Below are 24,989 nucleotides of genomic sequence, written 5' to 3' on the forward strand. Positions count from 1 at the left end.
GAGAAAAAAGCGGCCTACACATGTCAGTCGCTGCTTACAGCAGGCCAGACAGCGCGACGCACAGCCAGGGCCCTCTGGTGACCCACGAGAGGGTGGGCAGCGGGGCGGGAGATCGCAACAAAGGGGAAGGAGAGGCGGCCTGCCAAGAAGCCCCGCCCTCCGCGGAACCACGTGCCAGCTCTCAAACTCCAGTGCACAGCCCACAAGCGGTGGGGGCGTGGCCGATCCGGGCAGTACCAAGAGCATGGACTGGCAGGGGGAAAAACCTGGCCCTGGCAGCTCGCGGGGCGGCCTGTTGGGTGGGGCGGGGTCGCCGATCGCCACGCCTCCACCCCCGCGTTCGGCGCGGGCGGTGGTAGCGTCTCAGTGGTGCAGGCCTGCGTCCTGCTCAGTTTGGGGAGTTCTGCGGCGCGTCTCCAGGTGAGTGAGTGTAGCTGGTACATCGGCTTGAAAAGGTCCGGGCTGTAAGTGTCGGGGTGCGGGAGTTCTGGGACCCGATGCCTTATGGTCGCCGCGATTGCCTAGGCCCTTGGCGCTGGAGCGAGCTTGTGGGCTGGGTGGTTGAGTGTCTCACCCGACACCCGCACCTCGGTTCTACGCCGGCTGGCCCTTCCTCTAGAGCCGACCTCTTGCGATGGCTTGAGGGTCATCCATTCCACAGCTAAGGACGCCCGACGGGCCCCTCAGTTCTTGGCGTCAGAGGTCTCGGCTTTAGGGCCCCCGCGGCTCTCCCTTGAGCTGAGCCACTTTATCTCTCCAAATCTCAGTTTCCCCGTCGGTACTGTGGGCCTCGAGGTGACCAGTCTTGGGGGTAACTGAGGTAGGATGCGCTCTAGGAGTGCAAATGGGACCCGAATCCGATCTAGTAGCGTCAGGTGGGCTCAGTCCCGGGCTCAGGGAGCCAGTCAGCCCAACCTGTTGTGTGAATCGCTCTGCGTGTGGGCGAGGCCCAGATAACCGTGGGGGGTAGTGCCTCTCACAGGCAAAGGTGCCTTGGCGGCAGCTGTGACAGCATAAAGATACGGGCTCTGCCTGGCAGCCGTGAAAACCTACTTAGTTCGTGGGAGCCATTAAAGAGGTCGAGGTCGTCTGTGAGGTGGGAAGTTGATGTCGACTTTTCGCTTTTTATTTCTTTTTTTAAGGTTTTATTTATTTATTTTTTTAGAGAGGGGAAGGGAGGGAGAAAGAGAGAGAAACATCAATGTGTGGTTGCCTCTCACGTGGCCCCCACTGGGGACGTGGCCTGCAACCCAGGCATGTGCCCTGACTGGGAATCGAACCTGCGATGCTTTGGTTCGCAACCCGTGCTCAATCCACTGAGCTATGCCAGCCAGGGCTGCTTTTTATTTCTTAAGGCTAGTCACCACTGTGTAAGCTGGTGGCCAATATTGAGGAGATTAAAGTTATTTTAGTGAATGTGACTGCCTCCTCTGTAGGACCCCCCAAACACAGCCTTTCCTTTGAGCTTGGCCAAGCTAGAGAGTAGTGCTAGTGTGAAGGGAAATGGGGCTGGGGTGGCTGGTTCTGGGTCTGAATCTTGGGATCTTGGCAGAGCACTTAACTTCTTGAGTCTCTGTGTGCTCCTCAGTTGCACAGTGATATAGCCCACCCTGCTGCCCCCATAGGATTGAGGTTCTGTGGATTGAAGGAGAGGGTCTTGGAGGGTGATATTCAGAACTGTTAAATTCCTTTAAGCCGAGCATTAACTAACCCTTTGGGATCCATTGTCCCCATTGTGCAATGTTCTGGTTCCTGTTGTTTGGGGAGAAGCCATTGATTCATTAAGCACTCACACGTTCTGCCTACACAAATCTCCTTTGAGTGGTTGTGGGGTTGGCTTGATCAACGAAACAGTCCGAAAGCCTCAGTAAAGCAGAAAACCCAGAAGGGATCACTGTCTTTTCTTTGTGGCTCTCCAAGGAGTTATTTTCCTTTTGAGAGAGTGAGTTCCTGAGCTTTTCATGATTTTCATACTCCTAATACGGGAAGCTCTTTCATTGGGCATACAGCTTAATCATTGTATCAAGTGTCCAAAAAATGGGTATGCATTTCAGAGATTGGAATATTAGCTTCCAGTTGTGTTGCGGTGTTAACCAGCAGAATGGGCTTAACTCTAAAATTCTTCAGGTCTAGCACTTAAAAAAAAGGACAAGTAGGTTTGAGAAAAAACAGCCCAGGGATATATTGTACTTCAGCACCTGGATAGCTGCATGGACTGCAGCCAGCAGGAGCTGGGCAAATGAATATCCCTGGATGGTATGAATTTGTTATTAGCCACAGGAGATGGCAGTTGCCTGAGGACCCTAAAATTTTAGGACCTGCCAGTGACTGGGTTGATCCTCTTTGAAAATCAGCATCTGAATAAATCCTTGTGTACTTAGGAGATAGACTATTTGAAATCAGAACTTCTTAGCAAATCCAGAACATTTACTTGTTAAACCCATGGAACATTTTAAGTTAGTAAGAATCTAGCTCTTAAGCAACATTCCCCGCCCCCCACCCCATGGAAGCTTCTGTACAGTTGTAAGACCTTTAATGGTTCCAGAGAGCCCAGCTGCCCCTGCAGTATCTCCGCTTCCTTGTGATTTAGGAAAGAGCAGAGCACTGGATTGGGAGTCAGGGCCCCTGAGCCCCAGCGCTGGCCACTAGCACTGTGTTTCCTTTGACAAACCACCCCAGGCCCTAGGGCTTCAGTTTAGTGCCTTAGGATTTAATTTATATGTCAGATTCATTTGAAAATTAAAATCGGAAAAAAATGGAGAAATGACTTTTTATAGAAATGTAAATTTTTTCTGTCTACAAAAATATTGAATGCTTATTATTTTAAAAACTGTTAGAGATAATGCACTGTAGGTAGTGAACATTTCTCAGAGCTTTTCACTGAGACAAAAAAATCACTGTGCTATAGTATGTACTCTCCAGATATTTTTTCACATATAAAAATATTTATTATCTAAAGTTTTAAAATTTGAAACAACAGAATTTTTTTTATTATTTTAATTTTAAACATAAAGTGTAGATGAAACTAGCCACACTATTGTGAGGCTTGCTTTTCATTACTTAACATATAATCTTTCTATGTCACTATGTAGAGGTCTACCTCATTCTTTTTTTTTACGATTTTATTTATTTGTTTTTAGAGAGAAGGGAAGGGAAGGATAAAGATCAGGGGAGAGCCCTGGCTGGTGTGGCTCAGTGGATTGGGTACCGGCCTGAGAAGCAAAGGGTCACAGGTTCGATTCCCAGTCAGGGCACATGCCTGGGTTGCAGGCCAGGTCCCCCATTGGGGATGTGCAAGAGGCAACCACACATTGATGTTTCTCTACCTCTCTTTCTCCTTCCCTTCCCCTCTCTCTAAAAACAAATGAATAATATAAACCTGGCCTGCAACCCAGGTTGTGGCCTGACTGGGAATTGAACCAGCGACCCTTTGGTTCACAGGCCCACGCTCAATCCACTGAGCTACACCAGCCAGGGCAAAACTTCATTCTTTTAAAAATGACAGAATATTTCAGTAACCAATATTACCGAAAAAAATTTACGGGGTTGTAGCTTTTTGCTGTTATTAAATCTGCATGAGCAGTCTTGTTCTTTATCTCCTGCAGTTGGTCAAGTATTTTTGCATAATGTGTTCTTAGTAGTGGAGGAGCTGGAACAATGTTTGTCAGCTTTTAAGTGTACTTATTTAACAAATGTTGACTGCATACCAGGCAACATTTTAGGTGTCAGGCTATAGCAGTGACCAAACAAACATCCCCTAGATCTGAACGTCTAATGGGGGGAGCCAAATAACACACACAGTTTGTCAAATGGTGATAAATAATTTGGGGTTTAAGTTTTTATTATATATGAGATTCATTTAAAAATTAAAAGTATAAGAAAATGAAATGGAGAAGTGACTTTGGATAAAAATATATTTTTTTCTGTTTACAAAAAACTTTAAGTGCTCATTATTAAAAAAAATGACTGTTAGAAAAATATGCAATATAGACAGTGAATGTCCTCCATAGCCTTACCCTGAAATGTTTTTTTCTGTGGTGAAAAATAATACAGAAGAGAAAGAAGAGTGTGTTTGTAGAAATGGTGTGACTTTAAATGTCAGGATACATTGCCAAACTCCCCTCCAAAAAGAATACCTTGTCATCATTTTTTAATTTATAATTTTTTCTTATGCTTTTTTTATTGTTTTAATCATTGTTCAAGTACAGTTTTCTCCCTTTTACTCCCATTCCAGCTAATTTATAATTCTAAGGCCAGTTGCAAAGACTGATAATGGCTGAGATGCTTTTATTCCAGAGAAATTTATGCCAGACTCTGCACTGAGTTTGTATTATGTATGCATATCTGTGTGCACACAAACACAGGTACACAGATGCGTTTTTATTTCAAGTGCTTCTGGTGACCCCAAAAGCTGGTGTTTTCTTGCCCACGTCATAGCTGGGGAGGGAGCTCAGTGATGAAATCGCTTGGTCAAGGCTGTGAGGGTGAAGCCGAGGCCTTACCCAGGGCCATCTTCATCCAGAGTCCTCACTCTTTTTGCACTGTATCTCCCTTTCTGACTGCAGAGGATTGCTTTTTTATTTGCTTTGGTGGAAAGGAAATCTTTTAATACATACAAGTACTTAATGATATGATTGTTCCTCCTCACTTGCAATACCGCAAAGCGCAAATGAGCATGTCTTTCTTATATGTTTCACTGTATGTTTCATTATAGGGTAGGAACAGAAGTGAAATAAATGTCTGATAGATAGATGATGCCAGTTCTTTATTATTATTTTCATTATACAGGCTACAGAACAAAACTTGTTTTCCTATATGGCTCTGTTATCTGGCATTGGATAGAAACTTAGACTCACTGGGTGGGTAGGGAGCAGCTCCTGGGTCAAAGGCAATTTAGTGTCTTCTACTAAAGTGGCCCATGCCCCACCTTATGTTCTTTACCCATGAAGTGGGGGAGTGAAGGCCTGATTCAGCTTCTTCCTGGAATAGCCTAAGAGGTGTTTCTGTGTGTTTCTGCAGTAATGCTCACTTGGAAGTGTTTCCATTCCTCTGGAATGACATTTAAATAATACATATCTGGCCTTGGCTGGTATGGCTTAGTTGGTTGGAGCGTCATCCCCTAACCAAAAGGCTATGGGTTCAATTCCTGGTCAAGGCACATATCTAGGTTGTGGGTTCATTCCCTGGACCCAGCATGTAGGGGAGGCAGCCAGTCCATGTTCCTCTCTTGCATCAGTGTTCTTCTCTCTCCCTCCCTCTCTCCTTTCCTCTCTCTCTAAAAGCAATTAAAAAAAATGTCCCCAGGAGAGAATAAAAAGGTTTTTTAATAAAATGAAAATAAAAAACATAATTGGCCTTCAGGGTCTGTAAGCTTCTATGTTTAGGGCCTGGTTCTGGCACTTGAGAACACTGCCAGGGAGGGGAACAAACATAAAATTAAACAATTTTATGGCAGAGTGTGTTGAGTTCATTCTCGAGATAATGCATATGAGGAGCTTATCTTGGTGCTGAGCACTCAGGACGACCTGCCTTTTTGTGTGTGGAAGGGAGTCTTGTGAGGCTCCACAGAAGAGGTGACATTTGACTTGGGCCTTGGAGGGTAGGCAGGGAGCCCAGCAGGGCACACCCACTCTGGGGGCGTAGGATGTAGGTTGCAGGAGGCTTGGAGTGAAGAGGGATTATCTGAAGGTGTCTGTGAACCATGCCAAGTGATGGGAAGGTTTTTAGGTCAGTGATATGATTAGCACAGAAGTGCTTTCTTGTATTGGGCGTTTTCAGACTTTCTTCTTGCCCAGTGTCTTTCTCCCTTGGTGAATCCATCATTTGGGAACCTTACTCTGCCTGAATCTGTATCACACCATTTTAGAGCTCCTCATTCCAAAAGTTTGTTTCCTTCCTCAAACCCCTCCCCAAGTGAGATGTTTACATTAATTGTATGCTTGTTGTTGTTGTTGTTATTGTTGTCATTGTCGTGTGTGTGTGTGTATGTGTGTGTGTGTGTGAAGGTGGCAGAGGCATCCCACGGGCCAACCATGGCTCTGAAGGCTGGTGGCTCCTGTTGGTTGGGTCCTTTGGAGCCAAGTTCATTAGCCTCCGTTAGGCCTGATGCAGGTTGGTGTGGCGACTTGCTTAACCCTTGGGTATGTTTTGAACAAAGTCCCAGCAGGATCTAGTCCTTCTTGCTTGTGGAGAAAACGGCTGATGTGGGAAGCTTATTTATTTTACTTTTAAAGAGGTGACTGCATTGAGGGGAAATATAAGAATTATCCTTTAATTGGAGTGCTGGAGGGTAAGGCATTGTAATATCCTTTGGACAGTGTCTTTACAGCTGAGAGAGTACAGGTGCTTCCCGAAATTAATGAGTTTCAAACCTAAACTAGGATGCAATGGTGGGTGAAACTGGTGCGATCAGCTGTGGACTGTTTCTCAGATAATTGGATTCTTTAGGAGACATCCTGTGTTGGGAAAATAGAATGGAAATAGATGGCTTTTGTCTCCCTGGTTGTGATAACGGAGGAAGATGGACTCTGTGGGGTGTGCCCTCCCTGTGATGTGGCACTTACATAATTTACTTCCAGGTGAAATCATTATGAATTAGGTTTAGTCATTTTTTAATCTCCCCTATCTTTGTCTTCAGTGCATTTACCTGTGGTCCTGCCCTTCCCACCGGGTTTGCTGGGCCCAGCCTTCCACACCCCCGCTCCCTTCGGTCCTTATGTAAGAGTGCCGTGGTCTTGCAGTACTTTGATCCTCGAAGGCATACATCGTCATTATGTTGGGCAGGCTGGGTCTGTACAAAGGTTTGAGGGTTGGGCAGGGACACAAGAACTTGTGCTCACCTCCCCTGAACCAGGTGTGTTGATTCTGCATGTGTTGGTCACTTGGGTTCAGTTTTCAACACTGCAAACAGAGATGGTGGTTCCTGAACACACAGGAGAATGTATTGGCCAATTGTGTCCAGGACTTTCAGGGGTGGAGTTTAGGTTGGGACACATTCCACGCAATGCATTAGTGATTTGTGGTCTTGTGAGTAAGAGTATTTGTTGGTTTCAGCTAAGGGTTCAGAACCTTTTGAGTGTTTAAGAAATGACACAGTGTTATAGGGACATGTTGGATGCAGTGCCTTATGTAACATACTTTGCAAACTCTCAAAGGTCATTTAGTATGTCAACAGATACAAAAAAGGCCATGGCCTACCTGCAAATGCCACCAGCAAGACTCTATCCCAGTTAGTGACCTCACCGTCTTCTTGGTCTCTTAACACTCTTAAGGACAAATGACATCTGTCCCTTTTTCCTGCATTCCTCCTGGATTTCCACCACCATGCTGTCCTGTCTGTTTTTAGTCTTTGAATGTCTTTCCACTGCCCTGGTGTTATTGTAGCCCCTTGTCATTTCCTGTCTGCTCTAGCCCCCTGATTGGCTCCCTGAGTCCATAATTTCTCCTCCCTTCTCTGCCCCACCTCCTTTCCAGACCTACCCATGGCACCATTGCTAGATTGATCCCACGGCTCTGTTTTGATTACCCTCCTTTGCTAAAGAATTTACTATCGTTCTCACTGTCATTTTTTTAAAATTTGTGGTAGTTCTTAAACAGAAGAAACCTCATCTTTTAAAATATTTTATCTATTTATTTATTTTTAGAGAACAAAAGGGAAACATCAGTGTGCGAGAGAAATTGGTTGCCCTTTGCGTGACCTGGCCCACAACCCAGGCATGTGCCCTGACTGGGAATCAAACCAGCCACCTTTTGGTTCACAGGCTGGCTCTCAATCCACTGAGCCACACTAGCGAGGGCTCACTGTCGTATTGTTTCATATTTTTCTTCCCTTCCATCTACTTCCATAATGGAAGTGTCTTACAACACAAGGAGTCTAAATCTCCCTCTCCCTACTGACAATATGCTTGGAGTAGAATGTGAATTCACTGAGTACAGGGAACTTCCCCATCATTCCCATGAGTGTGAGCCAGTGCGTGCGGCAGTACCAGGTACAAAGGTAGGTGTTCTAGAAATACCAGCTGGGAGAATGGAGGAATAAGTGGATGAGTGAGCGATTACGGCTTCTCTCTCCCAAGTGTCCGGCTAAGCTTTCTCCTCTGTAGTGACTGTCAGCATTGGGTCTGATCTGTGTTTTTCAAGATTATTCTACGGTGCCATATGAACTTTTTATAGGATTTTAATTTTCCATCTAGGTATGAGGTTTTAAACATTTCAAGTTCCTCCCGCAATGGACAGTTTATTGAATAATTAATTCAACAATTATTAAGAAGAGAAAGAACTTGGATCCCCTCTCCTCATAGTAGTCTAAGTCTTTCTGGATATTTCTAGGTCAGTTATCTGGATACCAAAAACATGAATAAATGTGTTTATTTTAAAGATTCTAGTGAAATGCATGAAAGGAATCTAGTGTAACCCCTGAGTGTGTGCTGGGTGCCAGGCCCTGTGCTGGGTGTTTTCTGTCTCATGACGATCATAACTGTGAGGATGGTCAGTGAGGGGGCTGAAGCTGTGATAAGTAATGGGATAAATAAAGGGCCGCATGGTTTGTAGGTGGCATATTTGGGGTTTGAACCAAGTTCTGTCTATCTACAAGGCCCATGTTCTTTCTTGGCTCAGCTGGGTCTTAATTTTATTGAATTGGAAGGCCCACACTCTTCTCAGCAAAACTGAAACCATGGAAAGAACTAGTAACTGAGAGGAGGACCCAGGGAGGCAAGTAATTGTACCAAAACAACAGTCAAGGGAAGCTTTTGTGATTGAGCACAAAGCTTAGCTCGGAGCTTCCTAGAAGGCAAGGCAAAGAAGGATGGGATTGCTCAGCAAACTGCAAGAAAAGGAAGCAGATCCGTTTCTCACAGGAAGCACTTTTCCCTGGGTCTTTGCAGAAGGGTCATTGAATAAGGTGGTGGCTGCAGCCTCTGCACTCAGCAGGTGCTTGGAGAGCACCTCATGTGCACCGGGTCCTCTTTGAGACGCTGGGACTGCAGGTGTGTGTGAACAAGACCACACAGGATGATGATGGTGTAGAGAGGGTGGAGGGAGTGTTCCAAAGAACATAAGAGCGTGACCCCCCAGCCTGCCAGCCCTCTCTGGGACCCACTTGGGTAAGGGCAGAGAGCTTCAGGCTCTAGTATAATAACAGTAAGGGCAGGGCTTTCGGCGGTGGGAGCAAGTCATGTATTTTATCAGGCGGGGGTAAAGCAGAAGAATCTGGGAGAGTGAGCAGGGAGAGACCCTTTGCCAGAGGTAGGAGGCAGAGAGTCCGTAGAGGAAGTCCTGAGGTTTTCAAGCACATCTCATGAGGCATGTTCTGCCTTTTTGCGGTGAAAATTGAAAAGCCTGGCTTGACTTCTTGTCCCTTAATGGGTGGCTTTAAGCAGAGCCAAGAGTTCTCAGAAGGAAGCGTCAGTCCTGTTCAAATGCTCATGGCCTCGGGGCCCGTATGCTGTTCGTCACATGTGGAGTGATGGCTCTGGTTTGGGAGATTCTGTTGCTTCGATCACTGATGAATGTGTGTATTGACACCATGCTACGCCAGGCCTCGGGAACACTTGGGGAACAGAAATACAGGGAAGCTCCAGCCAGTCCCGAGTGCCTGCTGTGTCTTAGAGACAGGGGCTATTTAATATTGAGTAATTCTGTCACCTGATGGTACAGCCAGGATGTCAACTGCAAAATGAACCCCAGATCGTTCAAGGAAGCAGCTTCTATTTGTAGCTTTGCCTTGTTCTAAAAAGGTTTCGAAGGGCATGCTAGTGGATGACAGAGTGGCTCTGGTGCCATTTCGTGTGGGTTTGGAATCTGCTCCCACCTCGTATCCGTTCCCTGATTTTGAACAAGCACTTTAACCTCTGTGACGACTACAGCTCCCCTACCGCAGAGGGCTGTTGTGAGGATAGAATGAAGTAGTGGAATGTCTTTGCATTCTACTTATAAATGCTTAATTATGTTAGTTTTTGCTACAATTAGTATTTATTTAAAAAAAATAGATGAGACCCAGGGTTCAGGATAGTGTATGGCTGCCAGAGGCCCTTTTGTTTTGTTCAGTTCCTTGCTGTCCAGAGAAAAAGGGAAGGACCAGTCAGGAATGGGAAGTGGCTGATGATGGGCGTGAGGTTTCTTTCTGGGGTCACAAAACTGTTCTGGGATTAGCAGTGGCGGTTGCACAATGGGTGAGTGTACTGAATACCACTGAATTGTACACTTTAAAATGGTGACTTTTATGGTACATGAATTATATCTCCATTTTTAAAAACCCAGTTTATAGGTTATGAGTCCTTGAGCAGCCGGACTCTGCTCGTCCTGCCCCTGACTCCCCATCACCTCGAGCAGGTGCCACACTCCTGTGGCCGGTGCACTCGCCACTTGCTGCGTGTTTCTGGTGTTTCCCTCACGTTCCTCATCCCTCTTGAAGTTAACTGGGGCTAAGGCCTCTGAGAAGGAGTAAGGTGTGTCACATCTGGCCCAAGGCACTGAAGAACTGGGGCTGAGCCCTCCCACAGTCTGCTGCCCTTCACACCAACTCTGGAAGTGACACGTTGAGGTGGGGAGGTCACAAGGAAAAAGCTGCTTGAACTACCTGGGTCCCTTGCAGAGGCCAGGTGCGGAGCAGCCACCTTGCCTACGCTGGACATTGCATGAGTATGCATTAAACCGCCCAGGTGTGTCAGTGCTCAGAGGACACTTTTCCCTAGCCCTGTGACCTCATTGCCCCTCGCACAGGTGTGCTATTTGATGTGGTGGGCGTCTTTTCTAACAGGAAGCCACAGCAGATGCAGTGGCACAGTGACTCTCATAACACAGCTGTGTCCCCACAGCTCACTGCCACCAAATACACAGCTGTCCTGGCAGTGCCTGTCAGAGGGAGCATTGCACTGTCAGTCTCAGGAGCATCTTGTATGACCTGGTGTACCTGTCCCAAGTGACAGCATGGTATAACATCAGGCCAGACTCAGAGGCTTTTGTCTTCCTACTCCCTGAGAGAATGTGGTCAGGGCAGTATGAAACTGTCCTCAACTAATGGTCAGTGCTGATGCAGAGTCTTGTGAATGGGGAATAGTCACTGGGGATGCTTTTGTAGACACTGCAGGGCAGTCCTGCATCACCACGGCATCTGATTACTCCTGACTTGTTTATGTTGTTGTGAGTTTTTAATAGCCCTGCCCAAATGCAGGTCCAGGTTTGGGTCAGGTCCAGGCGATGCTTCACGCCAGAGCCAACAGGTGAGTTGGATTAAGTGCTATCATTTCTCCATTTGGGTCAGTGGAAGTTTGCGGGGTATCTAATGAGGTAGAAAAACGGGGACAAAGGGGCACTGGGGTTTGGCAGGAGTTCAGAACCCGAAGCTCTGTGTTCTTGAAGGCCAGAATAGCTGTTGCTGTCTTCTTTTGTCTCCTCGCCCCTCCACCCCTTTAGTGAGAGGGACTTGTTTGCATCAGTTATAATATGACATCACCTACACGTAAATTAAGGTTTTTTTCTGTTGAAAGTCAAGGTGAGCTGATCAAGAATGATTGACAGGCAGTGCATTCCAATCCCACATGCTCCTGTTGACCAGGGGCAGTGGCTGGGGGAGGGGTGCCGGTCCTTTCAGTCCCTGCTCATTCAGGTTCTCTGAATGGCAGTGTTGGCAGATTCTGGGAGTTCTTAACCTCAACTCAGACCCTTACTTCCCCTCAAAAAAGGTTGGGTTTCTCCAGAGCTTTCTGGATTTCATCACATCGTATTTCTTAAACTCCTGAAGGGAATCGGGAGCTTTTGGTAGTCACCTGGCCTGGGTCTCCGGGAGGGCACAGAGCGGTGGTACTCAGCCCATCCTCTGCATTCTCCCAGTTTGAGCCCACCAGTACGCTCCGCGCAGAACAGACTGCAGTTACCTTTCTTCTTCATTCAGATGTCACTCACTGGGTGCATCTGTTGTCTTTGATAATTCCAGCGACAGCCCCTGTGAGTTAGATACTATCATCCCCCTTTTATAGATGAATAAACTGAGGCACAGAGAGATTTCAACATTCGTGTGTGTGCATGTATGTAAATGTTGTGACTTAAGGAGAATCATGGGTAAGTGATTATTGAAATTGCTTCCCAGGACTCTGGTTCTTACTTTCTATGTTGCCCACTGCCCTGACAATCTCCCCTCTAGCTGTCACACTGAGGGCAGCTCTGCACTGTGGAGCAGGTAATGAATGTCTGACTCTCAGCAGGTGGAGAGCTAAGTGGTGAATCTGTCTGTCCCCAAGCTGTGGTCCTCAGGTTGGTGTGTGGTTGCAACCCTGGGCTAGCACCTCCCACTGCACATGGTCCCCGCTACACCACAGGGGGTCTTTTTCCCTCTTCCCCCTTCCCACTCCCCTGCTCACATTTTTCTAGTCTTTAAAACTTAATTCCATCACAGGCAAGCTCTTTATCACTACCATTTAGCTGATAATGAATCTCAGTCCACAAATCCAGGTGAGAGAAATGATTTTCTACAAATGACCTTAATTTCTCACGTCATGCTCCAAGTTGGCTAGAGCCCACCGCAGTCATTCCTGGAGCTCCCTAGGGGTCATGACAAGGTTAGGTGGCCTCCTGCAGGGCCCGCATTTTGGGGGCTCTCAGTCATTGGCCCATCGTGGCCTCTACAGTGGTGGCTGTCGTCTCTCCCACATGGTCATTTCAGATCTGGGTGCTCTCTGCTGGCTTTTGTGCCTCCCTTACAGAAGGACGGTTTGTTTTTTGCTGCTGGGATCTCCCCATACCCCAGCCAAGCAGCCACCTCCCTAGGTCACCACTCTACCCCTCTGGGACCTTGTCATCTCCTAGGGGCACTGCCACCAAGAGGCATGTGGGACCCCTTCTCTTCCCCCACATCCAGAGACATTTCTTCTTAGTCCTTGGTACAAATAATCATTACCAGGAAATGAACATGAAAAATATCGTATTATCTAATCATAGGGTTTATTCAAACTTTGTTACTAATGTCTTCTAACAAAAGAAAGATCTGTTTTTTCTTCCTGGTCCAAGATTGCGTTTAACTGTAACCACTTTTTAGTTCCCTTTGATGTGGACTGGTTCCTCAGTCTTTTTTTATCTTTCATGACCTTGACATTTTTCAAAAAGTCATCCCATTTCCTTGTAGAGTGTCCCTCAGTGTGGATTTGTCTGATGTTCCTTTGTGATAAATTCAGGCCATTTATTTTTTAGGGGACGTCAGAAATGGTATCGCACACTTAGAACACCGCCTCTATCGGCGAGTGGCATCACTGTTCCCCAATATGGGAGCTGGTAGCTTAGGTCACTCTCTTATGTGATATCAGGCAGGTTCTCCATTATGAAGTTCTTTTTTCCCTATGTAATCCATAAGTTTCTCATCAAACTTTTACTTACAATTTTAGCATTCATGATTTTTGTCTGAATCAGTTATTACTGTCGTGGTTGTCAATTGTTGATTTTCTGTCTTTCATTTCCTCTACATTTATTAGTTGGCATTCCACTGTAAGGAAGAACTTTCTCTTTTTGCCCATGTATTTATTCACTTACATATGTCTACCAGTATTAACTTGTAAGTTATTCTTTTATCCTATGGGTTATAATCTGTTACTGGTGGTCTTTATTTGTATGCTCAGGTTGCCCCAAGTTTGGCCGGTGGGACCCCTCCCCCACCCCCGTAGACTTCTACGTCCTTGGGACATGTCCCCATCATTGTTTGAGCCCTTTCCTGCTCTGGCACAGGGAGGTGCCTCACCTCAGTTCATTCACTATGGCTCCTGTCCCAGATCTGGAGCCAGTCATTTCTCTGCGGAGCCCTGGACCCTTGTGATGGAGAATGGTTTAGAAACTAAGATCTGGGTGCTGGATGGCTCCTTGTTCCCGGGATATCATTATTTCTAGACCCCCTTGGCAGACAAAACTAGGGAATATACACATAAACATACACACATTTTTAGATTTGTCTTTATATACTAAAAAACCATTGTGCATATGGATACCTCCGATTTCAGTCCAACTCCACAGCATTTAGTTCTTGTTCTCTCTTTGCATATTTGTAATTCTCTTTTTCATCAGCATGAAGTCCAGCCCCCATGTGTTTTTCTTTAATTTAAAAAAGTTTTATTTATTAATTGATAGAAAAGGACAGAGAGAGAGACATCGATTTGTTGTTCCACTCATCCATGCAGTCACTGTTTGAGTCCTGTACGTGCCCTGACCGGGGATGGAACTTGCAACCTTGGTGCATCAGGACAGCACTTCAACCAACAGGCCCACCCGGCAGGGGCTGTATTTATTTTTAATTTTTGAAGTAACACGTGAATGCCGATGTCTCACTATAAAAGAACAGGCAAAGCAAAGTCCTCTTTAGATACTTACCACCCCAATCATATTCTAGACATTCTCTGGAGGAGGTCACTATTGTACATATCTTCCTGGGTCATTTTCTGGAGAAATACATAATTTATTTTTTAAAGATTTTTTTAAATTTTATTTTTAGACAGAGAGGAAGGCAGGGAGAGAGGAAGAGAAACATCAGTGCGCTGTTGCCTGCCACATGCCCCCTGCTGGGGACCTGGCCTGCAACCCAGGCATGTGCCCTGACTGGGAATTGAACCTGCAACCCTTTGGTTCACAGGCTGGTGCTCAGTCCACTGAGCCTCACCAGCCAGAGCGAAATACATAATTTTTTTTAATTTCACTAATGGTTTCATAATGAGAATATAACTTTCTTTTTTATGTAATATGTTTTGGCAGTGTAACGTACCATTAATTTCATCTAATTATTTTTAACTATCGCATAGCATTCTATAATTTGGAATGGAAAACAAACATAAGCATTCAACCTGGGGCCAAAACAATCAGTGGTACCGTGAACATGTCCTTGGGCCCAGCGAGAGGCACGTTCCAAGAGGAGAAACACTGGACCTGAGGACATGGTGGGTTTGGTTTTATTCCTTCCCCATAAGAACACAGCTTCAAGAATGTTTTTCTGATTAGATAAGTAGCACACACTCATTGTTCTTCTTTTAAAAAATCTATAAATAAGCCTGGCTGGCGTAGCTCAGTGTTTTGAGCGTGGGCTGCGAACCAAAGTGTTGCAGGTTCTATTCCCAGTCAGGGCACATGCCTGGGTTGCAGGCCACAGCCCCCAGCAACCACACATTGATGTTTCTCTCTCTCTCTCTTTTTCCCTCCCTTCCCTCTCTAAAAATAAATAAAATATTTTTTACAAATCTATAAATAATACATTAAAATTAAATTGGAAAAAATAAAGGCTCAACCCTGAGGTAGTATTTTTGTGATGATCCTCTCAAATATCATTTTATGCATATACATACATAAATAGTTTACATATCTAGGGCCACAGCACATATGCTATTGTATTTCAGATGCTTACTTATTTTGTATTAACTTATGTATAGTAAACTTTACAAAACTTCAGTGTACAGCTTCATTAATTTTTACATGGGGAAACTCCCCTGTAACTACCCTATAAATACCAGGTCAAGATACTGCACATTGTCCTGCATGCCAGAAGCTTCCCTTTTGTCTCCTACCCATGGCCCTTCCCCCAAAGGTAACCACTATGCTGCTATCTATCACCATAGATTACTTTGGTCTGTTCTTGAAGTTAGACTGTAAATGGTTGGTGCTCCTGTGTGTTTGGCTTCTCTCATTCAGCATTACATCTGTTGAGATTCATCCGTGTTATTGTAGGTAGCGATAGTTCATTCTTTTCATATCATGGCTGCAGGCACTTAATTTTTTGTTTATTTCTTACTCAGAATTTTTAATAGTAACAACTACATTTACTATAGCACATACTCTGCTAGGCACTGTTCTAAACTTTTTACAAATTCATCGTATTTAATTCTCACAAGAACCCAGTGAAGTGGGTACTGTTATCATTGTAATAACATGCCCATGACTCTTTATCAGGCTGAAGTAGTGCTCTATCATCCCTAGTGTTCCCGGTGTTTTCACCATGGATGGATGTTGAATATTGTCAGGTGCTGTTTCTCCATCTGTCAGGGTGGTCGTCTGAGTTCAGTAAGCCTGTCAACACCGTGAGCTGCGCTGTGTTTTGGTGTCGAAGGAGCGGGCACCCCCGGCGGCAGGTCCATCTGACCACGGTGCAGTGCCCTTTCGTACACGCCACTGGATTTAACAGGCGGATTTTTTCAGATATTTGCGTCTATGTTTATAAGACCTGTTGGTCTACAGCTTTTTTTGTACTGTCTTTGTCTGGTGTTTGTGTGAGGATAACACAGGCCTCATAAAATGAGTTGGGAAATGTATTTTCTGACAGATGTTGTATAGAGTTGGCATTATTTCTTCCTTAAATGTTTGATAGAATTTACCAGTGCTGTTTGCTCCCGGTGTTCACTTATAGTGAAGGTTTCAACGTAATTTGAATTCTTTTAGAGAACTCCTCAGGTTATCTAGTTTTCTTGGGTGAGCTCTGGTTGTGCCTATTAAGAAACTTGTCCATTTCACCTAAGTTATCAAGTGTTAGCATAATGTTCGTAGTTTCCCGTATTATAGCATTCATGTCTGTGGAGTCTAGTGATGTCCCCCTCTCCTGTCCCCTTTATTGGCCATTTATGCCATTGTTCTCTTTTTCGTCCTTATCAGCTTGGCTAGAGAGGTTGATCCTGTTTAAAGGCAACGTATGTATCAAGAGTTATATAAATTCAAATCTAGTTGGGAATTTAAGGATTATTTATTTTGAGGGAAAAGCTTTTGTCTAAAGATGCTTTTATTAATATTATTTAGGGAAGAAATCAAAATGGACTTCAGAAACAGACACACATTTTAATTTAAGCTCCGCCACTTAACCCGGTCTGAGTGCTGAGCTCCTCATTCAGGAGACAACGGTGACTTCGGTGTGAGGCGGCCGAGATGTTAACGTACAGACACACCTGAGAAGCGCCAGGCCCCGGGCGTGCTTATAGTGGGCAACCACTGCCGCCGTCACTCACCACAGTGAGGAGCCGGGAAGAATGCTGCTAAAATCGCTCTTTTGTGGAGTGTTCCCCCATTTCCAGGGGCAGGTTACTCGCTTCTCTATTCCCGCAACACTTTGATGTTACTGCATGTCCCGCATTTGACTGCTGTGTGATCTGGTGTTTCCTTGACCAGATTGTGAACTGTTACACCGCAGGGCTAGGCTTATCTCATCTTTTCTCCCATGTGCCCATACACAATATATTTATGTGAGCAAAATATTTCACCCTGACTGGTGTGGATCAGTTGGTTGGGCATCATCCTGCAAAGCAAAGGGTTGCTAGTTCAATTCCTGGTCAGGGCACATGCCTGGGTTGTGGGTTCAGTCCCCGGTCAGGGAGTATGTTGACAGGCAACTGATCAATGTTTCTCTCTCACATCGATGTTTCTCTCCCTGTTTTTTCCTCCTTTCCCCTCTCTCTAAAAAGTAAACAAAGATTAAAAAATATTTCAATAAATGAAGGATAGGGAAGCAATTAAGTAAATAATGGTATATTAAATCAGGAGACTACTGGACAACCAAAGAAAATATTATTATAAAGGATCCTCTAGCAACATGAAAAAATGTTTTATAAAATAGAATACATTTTACTTGCTGTTCATATGAACAGGTGTGTGTGTATAATATATTTATGTATGGAAGAAATGAAGGAAAACACTAGAGAGAAACACTGTGTGGATGATCAGCTTCTGGTCTGACTTTAACCCTCTAACGTAAACATTTGAGCAGGGAGAGGGGAGGCTAGGAGGGGCGAGTCCCTGGTTGCTGGAGTCTGTGCAGGGACCGGGAGATCCTGGCACACGTGGCTCTTGAGGTGCCGCAGAGGGGAGGCCCAGGAGCGCTGGCAGTCCTGGTCCTCTCTCTCTGCCACTGTTTGCAGACGCCACGTCCTCCTTCCTGGAGCTAGAGGGGCAGTGACAGTTTCATCAGGAAGCAGCACTGTGTCTGTGCAGACCGAGTTGAGGGTTTTTTAATTTTTTATTTATTGATTTTTAGAGAGAGTGAGACAGAGAGTAACAGAAGTTTGTTGGTCCACTTATTCATGCATTCATCGGCTGCTGCTTGTATGTGCCCTGACCAGGGATCGAACCCACAACCTTGGTATATCAGGACTGTGCTCTAACCAGATGAGCTACCTGGCCAGGGCCCAGAGCTGGGTTTTAAAGACATAACTAGGACATGATGATGGTGCGTTTGGGGGAGCCAGAAGGCCATTTACCCCATGAGAAGGTCCTTGTTAAAGATGAGACACACGTGTGAAGCACGGATTATTTATGGGAACAGTTCTTAATTGAAAGAGTTAGTACTTCCCCCTTCCTGCCTTTTTCAGAGGTCTGCCCTAAACCTTCCTGTTTCTCCTCCTCTTTCCTGAGGCCTTCGGGTGTGCTGTGGGATCGCATGTCACTGTGGGATGTCTGCCCTTGCTCTCCATAGCTCTTGTTTAATGTAAGTTAGAAGTGTGTGTGGGCGCGCACGTGCGCGTGTGTGTGTGTTTTCATTCAGAAGGTTCACTGAAAGAGATCCAGAAGTCAGTAAGTATTTCAGTATTAACTCAGCGCACAGCCTCGGGGTTTTCCCCCAGCATTGTCACCCATCAACCAGTTCAGCTAAATGAACATTGGTGTGGTGGGTTTGTGTCCCAGGCCCCTGGGATGGCAGGTACTCTCTGTGTCATTCAGTGAACCCAGATCAGCCAGCCTTCTGCTGGTGCATCTGCTAGGACAGGGGCCTCACCTCACAGCAGCGCATCCCCTTTCAGCCCCTTCGTCAGGGAGTCCTTCCTGCAGAGTGTGCACAGCGCTGCCCTCTGTGACCAGGCCCGCTTCTGCACTCCAGGGCCTCTCCTTTCTCTGTGTTTCGACTACTCGAAGAAGGGAGCAGCTGCCTCTGAATCTCCTTTTCCTGAGGGTAGTAAACCTTTTCAGTTCCTTTAGCGTTTCATGTCTTAGGGACTGCTCCATCCTGGGGGCACTTTCCAATTGTGTTCCAGTTTGTCTTTGATGCTGAGTGCAGCCCACCTGTACCTCTTAAGGAGCCTTTACCCTGACCAGTGTGGCTCAGCTGGTTGGGTGTCGTCCTGCAAAACAAAAGGTTGTGGGTTCGATTCCTGGTCAAGGCACATGCCTGGGGTGCGGGTTCAGCCCCCCGTCAGGGTGTCTGCAAAAGGCACCTGATCAATGTTTCTCTCCCTCTCTTCCTCCCCTATTCCCCTCTCTAAATAAACATAAGTAAATAAAATATTTAGAAAATAAAAATATATTAATGAGCCCTTAGTGCACATTCACTTTGGGAGGCATCGGCCCATCCCATTCTCGTTTCTGTGAAAGGGAGGGTGCGCCACCGTCTGTGCTGCAGACTTGCCGCACGGACTGTGATGTAAACTGTAGCACGCCCTGCCGATGTGTATTTGTTTGGGGGAGGGGGGTGGGGGGGGTCTGGTCGCTCTCCAGGGGTTCTTGTCAGAGAGTTGCCCCTTATTCCTGCTGACACCCTAGAGGCAGAAGCAGCCTCCAGAACTGGTCTGCCCAGCACCTGAGTAAACTAAGGCAAGTCCCCAGCTTTGTGTTTCTCTTCCTTATTTGCATTCAAAATTAATTGAGGCAAAGGAGCGAGGATTGACCTGTATTAACTTGTGTTAGAAAAACCCAGTTCTCCCTCCCAAGCCTCTCCTTTATTCTCACTTGTCTATCACACTCACAGCCCTTCATTCTCTGTGACACCAGCTGGGAATTCTACAATTCAACTCAGTTCTGACGTTATCTACCTGGAGATGGCATCAGATCCCACAGGTTAAAGGCTCAGTCCCACAAAGCTGCCTCCACGTCAGATGCCAATCGCAAGTCCAGGGTGGCACCTGTGCTTCTCACCAGTGGGCTCTACCTGGGAGTCCAACGACCTCCTCTTCTGGTTCAATTAATTTGCTGGAGCAGCTCACGGAACTCAGAGAACAGTTACTTACATTGACTGGTTTGTTGGAGGATGTGATAAGGGATGCCAATGAACAGCCAGATGTAGGGCAAATTCTGGGAAGGTCTTGAGTGCAGGAGCTGCTGTCCCTGTGGAGTTGGTGTGTGTCACCTGCTAGTATGTGGATATGTCCACCAACCTAAAAGGTCTCCAAATCCTGCAGTCTTGGGGCTTCAAGGAGGTGTCAGTATGTAGGCATCATCAATGGTTAGCTCCATTCCAGCCCCTCTCCCCTCTCTGTAGAAGGGGGTAAGGCTGAAAATCCCAAGCTTCTAATCATGGCTTGGTCTTTCTGGTGACCAGTCCCCACCCAGGAGCCCACCAGATTCTCCTCATTAGAACAAAAGCTACTCCTGTCACTCAGGAAATTCTGAGGGAGTTCTGTGTCAGGAACAGGACACAGAGAGCAGTATATTTATGTATATTTACATATATATAAATTATTTTTCTATTATCTCACAGAACTCATGTGAAGTTATCTTGTACCCACAAATTTCCCTGTGCTAACTTTTAATGGTGTTACTAAGTTATACCCACAAAAGGCCCTGGAGTACTTTGCCAAAGGCTTAGGGGAGCTGTGGGTTCACCTGACTTGGTGCTCAGGTGAGGTGGCCAAGGCCCCAGAGAGGCTGGTAGGAACCAGCCTGCGTAGCTCTCACGACCAGCTGCAGCCCCGGTGGGGCTTTGTCAACTTGATTTGTGCTGAGTGATGCTGTCCGTCTGCTTCTTGCCAAGTCATGCTTTCACAGATCCAGCTGTCCTGGCCATCTCCCTCTTTCACAATACCAGTCATGTGTCTCCAGCTCACAGTCATGAGCCCTGTTTATGTAGGGGAAAGGTTGTCAGCTAAGGGCCTTTGAGCATCGGCTGTGGAACATTGGCCTGAGTTTGTTCTGATCTAGACTGCCTTAGTCAAGGTTCTGTGAGTATATTGATATGATGTGGTGCCAGCATCATTGTATAGGTGCATTTCTTTCTGATGATGTCACATCCTCACCCTGCTGTCACCAGCTGCCCGCCCAGGGCCCAAAGACCTTAGACACATAGAGGGCTCCTGGGCCTTTGCACTCTGGTCGCAGCCTCATTTAAAACAGTTCCCTCTTACTCACCACCCTCACACCCACACATACAAATGTACCTCAGCATACCACACTTGAGTTACAGCAGATTCTGTAGCTACCGGTCTTTCATGGTTTAGAACCTTGGTACACGCTGTTTGTGTCTGGAATTTCTCTCACCTCCTTTATATGACTGGTGGACCCTCTTCCTTTTTCATGGCCCAGCTCAGATGTTGATGCAACTTCGCTGACTGTTTCAGACCACCTTGCCTTTTTTGTCCTCAGAGCTCTGTTTCTCCCCCTGCGAGGCCTCCCCGTGACATTGTAACTGCTGGGCTGTGCCTGTGGGTTGGCACTGTCCACCCCCCACCAGTGTGGTGGCAGAGGAGGCCTGATGAAAGAGAGGATTTAAATAAGATTTAGAGTATTATAATACCCAAAATGTGCAGGGTATTATAAATAAAAAATCACTCACCGTAGTACGAACTAGGGAAATCGCAACTTGCGTGCAAAAAGACAGTCAACACATGCCAATATCGAGATGACGCAGACATTGGAACCATACAAGGTATAAAGAAGAGCCAAACAAACATCTTAGAACTAAAAAATGTGATTTGGGGGGAGGGGGGCGGAAACCCTCAGTGGATGGCTCCACAAAAGAATGGACAAGACAGAGAAAATCATCAGTGAACTTGAAGATAGAACAGTAGAAATGAACCAATCTGAACAACAGAAACTAGACCAGTAAAACTGAACAGAGCCCCAGAGACGTGTGGGACTAATAAAACACATTCATGTCGTCCTAGTCCCAGAAGGAGAGGGGAAAAAAGGTTGGGGCTGATAAAGTATTTGAAAAACAAATGACTGGAAAGTCCTCAAATCTACAAATTCAAGAAGCTGAGAGAATTCCAAACAGGATAAACCCAAAGATATTGACAGCAGCCACATCTCAGTTTGGGTGATAAACTTTGTGGACACTCTATCAGGGGTGTCCAACCCATGGCCCAACACAAAATCATACATTTACTTAAAACCTTTTGTTGTGTTGTTGTTCATCAGTTTTCGTTAGTGTTAGTGTATTTAATGTGTGGCCCGAGACAACTCTTCTCCTTCCAGTGTGGCCCAGAGACCCAAAAGGTTGGACACCGCCACTGTTCCGCTCTAGCGAGGGAGAAGTGGGTTCCAGTTGCTCTTTTGAGCGCCGCTCTGTAGCAGGCTGCCTCCAGGGAGACACTTCTCCCTGAGGATCTCTCAGTCTTCGGAGGATGAGCCGTTAGGCAAGAGCGGTCTTTGTTTTCTTCAGGGTTTTCCCTCACCTTGAAGCCATTAAACCTTGGCAGAGGTGCGTGAACCTGAGCAGACCCCGTCCCCGCTGAAGCTGAGGGATGGATGCCCGACCTTTAGCTTCCGGGCTGCCCGAGGTGCCGGTGACTGTTCCCCGTCGGCGATTTGCATGCAGACAGGGCTAAGTTGCTTGCTCACTTCCTTCCTTCTTGTTGCATCAGGTGATGGGCTCACTCTGATGTCAGTGCTAGGTTGGTTGATCAGTCTCATTTACTGACCAGAAGTCGTGTATAGTAAACGGAAATTGCAGATACATCCTGGAAGATAATTTTGCACTCCAGTATTGTAAACAGTTGGATGGGGGAATGGGCCCTTCTGTTCTTGCCTCCTTTGTTCTTTCAGAAGCTGGCGAAGATCCCGCCAGTGCCCCTGGCCTGAGAGGCCAGGAAGTCGCCCACCTGCTCTGCAGTGTGGTGTGCTGCCTGCTTGTGGACTGGGGCCAAGGGGTTGGAGCCGCTAATCTCGGCCCACGCCATTAGTGGGAATTGGCTAGCTGTTGAAATTCAGGCGGAATAGGATCTGTCTGTCTGTCTGTGCCCCTTTCTGTATGTACATTGTCTTTTGTAATCATGATGAAAACTTGTGTATAGACCTAATTTGTAATAGAAGATCAAGCCAGATCTGTTCTCCTTGGGGTGGGTTTTTGACATACCCACTTTCTGTGCCTAATTTTTTCAGATGGGGACATCAAAGCGTACCGCCAGTAAGGGATTTGCCCGGAGGCCCAACCAGTTGGTAGCAGAACTGTGGCAATACTCCAGCCTAGTTAAGAAATTACTCTTTCTATTTTTTCATATCTGTTTCCTCCTCCACTTCTCTTCCTCCTCATCCAATCCTCCTCTTTTTCTGTTGCTGACAAATGCTGCATTTGGCCCATGAGCTCTGCTCATGGCCATGTGTGGAAAGAAGAAATGACTCACAGGGCAGAAAGATCACACAGGTCTCCCAAAGTCTCCTTGGATTACCTGTGGGCACCTCAGTCTTGTGGTCACCCTGCCATACCTGAAATGGAGGGACACTTGTCAGGCAGGACGTCAAAATTTTCCCATCAAAATATGTCACACAGCAGAGGAGAGTGGCCTCATCTCATAGAGTCTTTGTTCCCAGACTGCCGAGGCACCATGTCAACCTCCACAGGTGTCTAATTTTCCAACACAGTGGAAGTTCGTCTCAGTGGAGGTCTCTGTTCACATTAGTACTGTCTCGGGGTAGTTCAGTGTCAGTGTTAGATCTCCTACATTTCTTCTGATGACTTTGTGTCTTTGCAAAGCTGGGTTTTTAGTGATTGTTTAGACTTAACTGCTTCTTGTATGTGACTGTCAGGTATTGCTTTGGGCCTAGAATCCACAGAAATCTTCCGGAGATACCAGTGTCTCCATGAACTGCGAGAGTTTGGGCCTCCCTCCCATTGCCAAATGGGCACACTACCAGCCCAAATTTCATTTAAATCTACAAACTTAAGATAACTGGTTCATGCAAATTTTGCATCCTGTGTCATAGTGTATTCGTTGAGCACTGGATCATGTGCCAAGGAATTTGCCAGGAAAGTGTGACCCATGGAAGTGACAGTCCATCTGAGGGCTGAAGACTGAGTAGGAATCAGCCAGAGGAAGAGCATCGCAGGCACCTGTGAAGGCCCTGGGGCAGGGGTGCCGAGATGCGGGCAGGAGAGGGCGTGGGTGTTTCTGTGTGCTTCTATATGAAAAGAGTGGTGTGCGGCCATAATAGTGGTGTAGCAGCTTGTTCGCAGCTTCAGGCCCTGGGCTCACTGATATGTATTCTGTGCGGCTCTGTGTCCTAGTGCGGGAAGTGTGGGGTCAAGATTTTCCCTCTCAGGTGGACTTCTTGCCAGCCTGCCAGCCATTCCTCCCCACAGGCTGCCAGATTCAGAAGTGCCCTTGAGCCTCAAGAGCTCGCAGCAGAGCAGGGGAGAGACCGGTGTTCAACGGGTCTTCCTCCTCAGATGGGCACTGAACCCGCCCTCCCCCGGGAAGCTGGGGAGCCCCGGGAAGGCCCCTTCCTGATTTTAACACTTGGGTAAACTGCTTACCCATTCGGGTCCCCTGATTCTTCATTGCAGACGGGCCTCAAACGATCGCCAGGGCTCATCCACCACTCCTCTGATAGAGTTTTCACGCCCCAGAGTCCGAGCTGCTGGGGACGTTCTCAGTTCTGTTGAGACCCCAGGTCTGAGTGCTGACAGTGCCCAGTGTGTTTGTGGGGACTTCGGGGCTTGAGCCCCACCCCCACCTGCCTCGGGGAGTCGGTCATATTTCCAGTGGGAGTGTGTGGTTTCCACGGTGGTGCAGGAATCTGTGGTGTCCTGGCTCTGAACTAAAACGGAGAGGCCTGAGGTGTTGCAGAAGCAGGAAGTGCAGGTATCGGAGCAAGAGCAAAGAAGAGTGGATATAGCCTCACAAACTGCGTTTTAGTGATGTGTCTGAATTGTGCTTTTCAGATTATAAAGCCTCTCAGTAATCCGTATGCCACGCTTTACCCACCCGGCCAGAATACACTTCAGAATTGTGGGTGTGTTTGTTTTACAGGTTGGTACTAGGTGCTCGTTATCTGCCAGGCTGTGAACAAAGCGAAGCCCCTGCCGTTGTTGGCCAGCCCTGTGGTCAGGGAGATGGCCAGTG

At 46.6% G+C, this 24,989-nt stretch overlaps 1 protein-coding gene across 2 annotated transcripts in view; it reads left to right on the top strand.

Moving 5' to 3' along the window:
- Positions 1-294: 294 nt before the first annotated feature.
- The window catches only part of LOC123806339 (NADPH--cytochrome P450 reductase), a 64,340-nt gene continuing 39,645 nt past the window's right edge, over positions 295-24,989 (top strand). The window contains exon 1 of one of the 2 annotated variants that reach the window (XM_045819392.1): positions 295-420. The gene's annotated coding sequence lies outside the window, so the exon portion shown is untranslated. Of the gene's footprint in view, positions 421-442; positions 465-24,989 lie in introns of those variants that run through there. The other variant, XM_045819393.1, reaches the window with a different exon arrangement.

This window comes from Phyllostomus hastatus, unplaced genomic scaffold, assembly GCF_019186645.2.
Source record: "Phyllostomus hastatus isolate PE091 unplaced genomic scaffold, TTU_PhHast_1.1 phas_scaffold_385, whole genome shotgun sequence".
In the NCBI taxonomy this organism is placed as follows: Eukaryota; Metazoa; Chordata; class Mammalia; order Chiroptera; family Phyllostomidae; genus Phyllostomus; species Phyllostomus hastatus.